We start from the raw sequence: 8397 nt of genomic DNA on the forward strand, positions 1-8397 counted from the left end.
GTTTCCTTATCTGCAAATCGGGAGGGAGCACCCGTCCCTCCCCAGGTCACCGAGAATTAATTAAGGCTTCCTACTGGCTTCCAGAGCAGGCGATGAAAGATTCCAGGGCAGAGTTATTAAAATGATATTTACACCGTACCATGCAAAGCTCCAAATTATGACACACATCCATTCACGCACACAACTGTGGCTGTGGACACACAAAATGCTGGCGTGCACAGCATCCCGTCCCAGAAGCAAGGTTCCTGGGAAGAGTCACTTCAAGAACAATCACACCTTCCTTCGAGCCTGAGGGACTTAGTCACACACACTCTCCAAACTGTCAGGAGCCCCACAGACTGGTTTCTTCTTTCAGAGCCCAGGAAACTGCAGACCAGAGACGGGAAGGGGTTGGCCTGGGACCACACAGCACGAGATGGCTCTGTTCTCTCATAGGTCCCTGGGAAAATGAGTCTATCATGATCTCACTTCCAAAAGCAGGAGAGTGAGGACAAGCCTCCCAGGAGAGGCCTGGGGCAGTCAGCTGGGGATCTGCCCTCAAAGCCACTTTTGCCGAGAAGAGGGTCACCAGCAAAAGTGGTGGGCTTTGCTTGGCTTGCATGGTGTTTTTCGTTATTTCTTTTGTTCTGTTAACTGATTCCCAGTGTTTTGAGATGGGAAGATTTCATATGACAGGTCTGTATTCCCTACTTCTCTCGAAGCACTGGGAGAACTGCCACTCTGGGCCCAAACGCACCCTGGGCCCTGACCATAGTCAGCAGGCCTGGGCGGCAGCCACCCACATTTATCAAAGCCCAAGGGCCCCCACTTGTTTTACCCATTTTTATGACTCCCTCATCTCCTGGAGGTCTCCAAATGTGACCTGTCCTAGAGGCCAGCCACCAGGCTCGGCTACCAATGCCCTTCCCTTCGCCATCTGTTTCCATCCCAGTCTCACCGACCCTGAATCCTGCTTCCAGTGTCCAGGGAAGCCGGCCCTCCCTGTGCCTGCAGGTTCTCCTACATGAGACAAGGTGCCAGGCCTAGGGTCCCAGGCAGAGGGCCCCCCAGCACTACTGAGCAGGGTGGATACACCACCGTGTCCTCTGTCTTCACCACCCCAACCTTCCAACCTGGCCCTGCTTCCCGGCCCTCCCTCTCCAGGAAGGGACTGATACTCCTCCAGCATCTACTAAGTACCTGGCACTGGGAAAGGTGTTATCTCATGTAATCCTCTCAACAACAGATGAAATCCTACTCTGTCCTTTCCCCAGGTTCAGAGAGGAATCTGAGGCTCCTCACCTTTGCCTCAGGTACACATTAACAGTCAGATGTCCCAGCTTCCCCTCCCAATCTTGTCACATGTCCCCTCCCATTCCAGAACTTGTAACTGACCCCCCTCTGCACCACTATTGAAGATCCTGGTCAACCAGTCTTGAGACCCACTCTTCCCCTGAAGGCCTGCGCCCGGCCTCTCCACACACACACACACACCCCATCCCATCGCCCCCCAGTCTCTGCCTTGGAAGAATGCTCCCCACACCCCCTCCCTGATTAGCTGTTCTGTGGACCCAAGTTCTCCTCCTCCCTACTCCGCTCTGAGACCACCCATGGGTCCTTCTGAAGCACTTTGCAGCTCAACTCTCAGGAGAAACTGAGGGGACACAAAACCTAGCCAAGGAGGGGAGGCAGTTCCAAAGGGAAAGAAAACTTACAACAGAGTTCTAGCAGCCTCTGGGCCTGACTTCTCTCTCCAGACTGGATTCTCAATGACTCCTCCTGGGACTTAACTCTCAACTCTAAAGCCCAAGGGTGTGTCTGGCTGGAGTTCCCCTAGCCCCCCTCTGTACATCTCCACCCACCCACCCAGAAGATGCAGTTGGGCCTGGGACAGGTGTCAGTGAAGAGCTGATCACTGGGTCCCACCCTGGGTTTTAGCTGCTCTGCACTGGTCAGGGGAGCCGTTCCAGACGGTTTGTTCCTATTTCCCCGGCACCCCAGAGCACGGGACTGGGGACCTTGCGGTGCCCAGTGATGGCGAGAAAGATTTCAGCACCACCCCCAAGGGACCTGCAACCTGAGTCTTGGGGGTGGGGTGTGGGGAGGAGGAGGTCACCATGGATTTACCAGGCAGCAGGGGAGGGTCCCCAAAATGACCCTACACAATCTGTGCCCTGAGGCTGACCTCAGACCTGGCTCTCCCGCTGCCTGGGGCACTTTTCCCTCAGCTGTGCACCTCACCACCCTCAGGTCAGGACTCTCGAGTCCCTTTCACAGGGAGGCCTTCCAATCCTGATTTAAGATCTGCCTCTCCTTCTCTGCTTCATTTTTTTTCCTGGCACTTAACCACTACCTAACTTATTCTGTATAGTACTTATTTGACTTTTGTTTTTCTTGGTCTGCTTCCCCCACTGGAATATCAGTTGCATGAAAGCAGGGAGTTACAGATCTTTGGGGGCATCACTGCGTCACCAGTATCAAGACTGGTGTCTGGCGCACTGGAGGGATTTAACAAATATTTGCTGAATGAGTGAATGGTTGGATGGTAAAGGGACAGCCTCCACTCTCTCTGAGGACACATGAAGAGCTATCACTTATTGAGCACCTACTGTGTGCCAGGCCCTCTCTGAGACCCGATACCTGCATTCGGTCCTCACATCTATCCTCAGCAGAGATAGTGGCCTGGCAGAGCCCACTCTCTTAACCACCTCGCCCAGGCTGGTGGAGAACACAGCTCCGGGACAGGGCCCTGGCTCCCTCCATCAGACCCCTGAGCTCCTTTACTAGAGAAGCAACTCTGGGCCCCAGTTGAGAGCCACAGGGCTAGTGGGGGTCATTTATGCCAACTCCATCATTTCACAGGCAGAGACTCAGGGAGCCTTGCTCAGGGTCACAGAGGGAATCCAAGACAGCAGCCCACCGTGGTTAAGAAGCGGCCTTCAGATGCTGACTCTGCCACCTTTTAACTATGGGACCCTAGGAAGCTCCTTAAACTCTCTGAGTCTCATTTGTAAAATGGAGCTAACGCAGATGATCACGCGCAGAAACACCCTGGTCCAGAGAAGCCCCGAGTACGAGGAAGATGTTGATCCTGTTACTGCTGTAAGGAGTGGACAGGGAGCGAATGCAGCTGCCTGTCTCGGATTCCCTCTAGCGGTGCAGGCTACATCTCCAGCTTCTTTCCTCGCCTCACCTCCCCCTGGAGGGTCCGCCACCAGCCCCTTCGAGGTGGGCGTGGGTTGGAGGTATGCAGTCCTAGCTGGGCCCAGTGAGCCACTGGCCTTGCCCACTCTCTGTCTGTACCTGTGGTCTTGGTTCTAGGAAGCCCCTGCAAGAAGTTTCTCTGGGGTCTTCCTACTTGGGTCTCTCCCAAGACCCTCAAGGGTCAGTGGCCCACACAGGCTCTGCTCTAAGAGGTCCTCCTCAGGCATGCCAGCCTGAAAATGCTGCCTTGCTCCATTCACCTGGGCTCCTTGCCCCCAGAGCCTTCCAGGGTGCCCTCCCCCAACCTTTGGCTGCTTCCACGGCAGTGTCCTGACACCTCGGCCTGCCCTCTCCAGTCTCCACTGCTTTTCGATGCTTCTCCTGGGTGACCTCACCACATCGTCGTGACTAGTCAGGTCATTCCCGGCAGTGATTCCTCCCTCCTCTGCCATCTTCAGCTGAGAGGCAGCAGGGCGGGCTAGCAACAGGCCTGGACCAGGGCCCAGGAGGCCTGGGTTCGAGTGCCAGCTCAGCCACTGAGTTTCAGGGGGACCTTGGAGAATTCACAGCCCCCAGGAGGCTGGACAAGAGACTTCTAAGGCTCTTTCTTCAGTCTCCCTGTCTGTAAACTTAAGGCTGCACCAGATGGGGAACGGCCTACACGCTCCACATCCGGCACTCTGTGGAGAGAGCTCCTGAGGTCCCACACATCTGGGCTCAGTGGAAAGGGTTCTCTTCCCACCATCACCCCCATATTCAAAACACATGCACTTCCCGTCAGCTCTGTCTCCCAACTACATGCTGAACCCAGCTGGATTACTTAGATACCACACTGGTCTGTTAATGGTGAGATCATGTCCCTCTGCTACTGAAAATACACTAATGGCCCCTTCTGTCGGCGTGAAATCCATGCTCTCTTCCAGGTCTGCTATGATCTGGCCCCAAACTGCCTTTCAGATCTCACCTTGAACCTTTCTCCCCTTGGTCTTTCATTTTGTCACATCTCAGGGCCTTTGCACTGACCATTCCTTCTGCCTAGAATGATCTCCCCAGGTCGTCAATGGCTGCCTCCATCTCATGATTCAAACGGCAACTCAGATGTTACCTCCTCACAGGGGTCTTCCTTGACCACACAATCTGAAGTGGTCCCCCTTGTCTTCCGTCCCTCTTTGCTGGATCACCCTGACTTATTGTCTTTATGGAACTTACTAGAGGCTGAAAACGTTAGCTTGTTTGTTTTTAATGCCCGTGAACATAAGCTCCGAGAGAAAGAAGCCCTTCTATAGCTGCTCCGTGGGTGCTCAGCTGGTGATGGGTGCCCCATAAATACTTGTGCAATGAGTGAACTCTGCCACGAACTCTGCCACGGGTATGTGGTCCCTGGGGTGGAGGCAGGGCCTGGCACTTCCCATCCCCGGGTCAGATGTTGCCTGACAGCCTTCCCTCAGGGACAGGCCTGTGGTTTCTCCCCACCCCCTCCCAGCCTTCTTGGCCTTCTTGTGGTGGGCTGTTGGCCCGCCCCCTCAGTTGCACACAGCCTCTCTCAACAATCCCTGGGCTGCTGTCTTCTTAAGGGAAATCAGCTCCCAGTGGAGTTAGGAATGCCTGCCACGTGTCCAAAGGCACAGTGAACACTAACAATAACCCAGCATCACCGAAGGATCACATCAGCCTGCCTCCAGCCCACCCCCCCACCCCCAATGCCTCCATCCACCTCCTTCCTTCAACTCAGCCTGTCACCTGGCTGCCCCTCTGGGCTCACCTGACCTCTCTGCCCGGCACAATCTCCCTCATTCGCACTGCTGTCGATTCTCTCCAAAACTTGCTCCTTCCATCCTTTGGGAATCCAAGGAATCCCATCCCCGGGACACACAACCACTCATTAGCCGGGCTGCGGGAACTACGATGATTGCCACGGCTAATAATCCCAATTCCCACAACAACACTTCTCAACTCAGCATAGTTGCTGCGACTCATCGTCTCCTCAGCATGTCACATGTCTGTCCACAAACATTTCCTGATGCCAACTCCTTGCAGGGCCTGAGAGAGCCACACTGGACCCTGTTCGCCGAGAGGTGACAATCTGCCTGGGGAGGCTGGGTATACCCAGGAAAAAGACGGACTAACAGTGCCGGAGAGGGACTTCCCTGGCGGTCCAGTGGTTAAGACTCCACGCTTCCACTGCAGGGGGCACGTGTTCGATCCCTGGTTGGGGAACTAAGATCCTGCATGCTGCGTGGGGAAAAAAAAAAAACCAATGCTGGAGAGAACATGCCAGCAGTGAGTGCAGGAGGACAGATCCACGGGACCTGGGATCAGCGGAGGCACCAAAGTGTGGTGAGCTGCCCCCTCCCCCTCCACTGGGGCATTCTATAAGATACATGACCTGGGTTTTCTTAACTTCATGTGAAATGCTACACAAATACAGCATCCAGACAAGTCCCTGAGCCCCCTTCTGACCAGACTGCCCCCAAGCCCCTTCAGTGATTCAGGAGTTGCCGTGGGGGAGGGTGGGGGAGGGGGGACTTGAAGATGGGTGGGATTTGGAGGGTGGAGCGGAAACAGAGGATAAGGAAGCACAGTCCAAGTGAATGTTCTATGGAAGGAACCTCAGATATTTGGGGGTGGGAGCCACTGTGGGGAGACCAGTCCAATGGCACCGGGGATCCCTCTTCCTCTGGGGAGAAGGTTGAAAAGGAAGGTGGAAGTTGGCAGGGTCTCCAATTCCAAACAGCTAAACATGGGATTTATCCACTCGTTTTGCTCAGAGCAGCTTCGAGTTTTACGCACAGATGAGAAGAAGAGGGAGAAGTTGAACTAGCTTATTGGACAGACAGTGTGCCACGCGCTGCACTAGACACTTATGGTTGAATCTTGTTTAATTCTACAACAATCCCGTGAGTTGGAGATCGCCCCACCTCTTTTACAGCAGAAGCCCGAGGCTGAGAGAGTTGAGGAGAATCTGACCTAATGTTCATAAAGGTTATGAAAGACTCCATTTACCCTCCCAGACCCACCCTGGAGCTTCACCCTGCCTCAGGGACTGTGCCCCAATCTGCCTTTGTCTCCCTCGGTGCATGCCAACCCAGACCTGCCTGTGTATCTGAGGCCTCCGCTGAATGAGTCTGCTCACCTGCTCTGGAAACATCCGGGGGATTCTCTTGTCCACTAAGGTAGCTATCTCCAAAGTAGATGCCTGTAGACCCCCAGAAAGTTCATGCAGTGATCCACTGGGGTGTGGGAAGGAAAGAAGTCAGAATTTGTATTCTTATTTCATCTTAGTCTTCCAAATATTCTATTTTAATGTTTGTTTGGCTGTGCAGCACGGCATGCAGGATCTTAGTTCCCCGACCAGGGATCGAACACGTGCCCCCTGCAGTGGAAGCGTGGAGTCTTAACCACTGGACCGCCAGGGAAATCCCTAATGTTTGTGCTGTAATACACACATTAGCACAGAGAATATATATATATATATATATATATATATATATATATATATATATACCTAAGTTGTAACATACATACATTTAAAAACAAAAGTCATGTTCAAAAGTATTTGTACAGACTGGGTGTGCAGCCAAAGTTTGCATGAGTGTTTAGGACCCCTGCAATGAGTTCTCACTTGAAAGGCATTGGTGGTAGAGACCCTGCTTCAACCAGCTGGATTCAAGTCCTCAGTTACTTCCGGGCTATGTGGCTGGGTGAGTTTACAGAACCTTCCTAAGCCTCATTTCCTCCTCTCGGAAATGGGAGTGGCAGTAGTACTCACCTCAGGTGGATTAAAATAGGTGATGGACAAAAAGTCTGTAGCCCGGAGCTTGACACCTGAGTGGCAGATGCAGTAATTACCAATTCAGTTACGGGAAGCAGGGCCAAACCTCATCTGGGCCTTGGGGTGGGCCCTGCTCTGGTGGAGTGTGTCTGCTGTAGGAGATCCAGAACCCAGAATGAGTCATTAGAAATCAGTATGACCAGGGTTAAGACATAGGTCAAGACATCAACAGACACCAACGGAGTGTGAGGAATCCCAGGAAGCCCTGATGGTCCACGCAGAAGATGACAACAAAGGGATGTATTTGGAAAAACAGACGTGTGTCAAATCAGACACCATCTTATGCTAAAGAGGCAGCAGTCATGGGAATGCACGCTCGAGTCAGCATGCCTGGGGTTGAACCCTGGCTCCACGTGGGCAACTTATTTAACCTCTCTGTGCCTCAGTTTCACCATCTGTAAAACAGGGACAATAATGTGTCTGTTTCATGGTATTGCTCTAAAGCACTTAGAACAAGAGGCTGGTAAATGAGGCTCTCAATAAGTATTCGTTATTTGGTTCTTAGGGGCAACAGAGGTGTGGATGTTTCAGAAAGTATCATTTCCCAGGCCCAAGGCAGGGACTTGGTTCTGGTCCTGGGACTGACTGTCACTCTAAATGACTTAAAAACTGTGACCATGCAACGGGCTACCTCCAATTTTCCGTGAATTGGAAAGTGACCTCCCCAATTCTGCTTCAGAACATCAGAGACCCCAGATACCCAATTGCTAGGGGCACCTGACACCCTCATTACTGTCCTGGAGCGACAGTCCAGGCAGAAAGAGATAGCCTCAGAGGACTGTAGACACTCACTACAAGATTTTCTTAATACTCAGGAGTTCCCACCAGGGCTCAGAGCCCTTTCTCATCCAGCGGGAGCAGGCTATAGGGGCACGTTACAGGAGAGCCAAATTAGAAACACAGAACAGGGGACTTCCCTGGTGGTGCAGTGGTTAAGAATCTGCCTGCCAATGCAGGGGACAGAGGTTCAAGCCCTGGTCTGGGAAGATCCCACATGCAGCGAAGCAACTAAGCCCATGCACCACAACTACTGAACCTGCGCTCTAGAGTCCGTGAGCCACAACTACTGAGCCCACGTGCCACCACTACTGAAGCCTGCATGCCTAGAGCCCATGCTCCGCAACAAGAGAAGCCACCGCAATGAGAAGCCTGCGCACCGCAATGAAGAGTAGCCCCCTCTCGCTGCGACTAGGGAAAGCCTGCGTGCAGCAATGAAGACCCAACGCAGCCAAAACTAAATAAATAAATAAATAAATTGTTTTAAAAAAAGAAAGAAACACAGAACAAAACCTCCCAGGTCCAGAAACAGATGGCTCAGGGGAGCGTGGATTTCCCACCCTAACTGAGGTGTGGCCACAGGTACCTGCCTGGTTCAGCTGACA

This window comes from Orcinus orca, chromosome 11 (assembly GCF_937001465.1).
Source record: "Orcinus orca chromosome 11, mOrcOrc1.1, whole genome shotgun sequence".
NCBI classification, from domain to species: Eukaryota; Metazoa; Chordata; class Mammalia; order Artiodactyla; family Delphinidae; genus Orcinus; species Orcinus orca.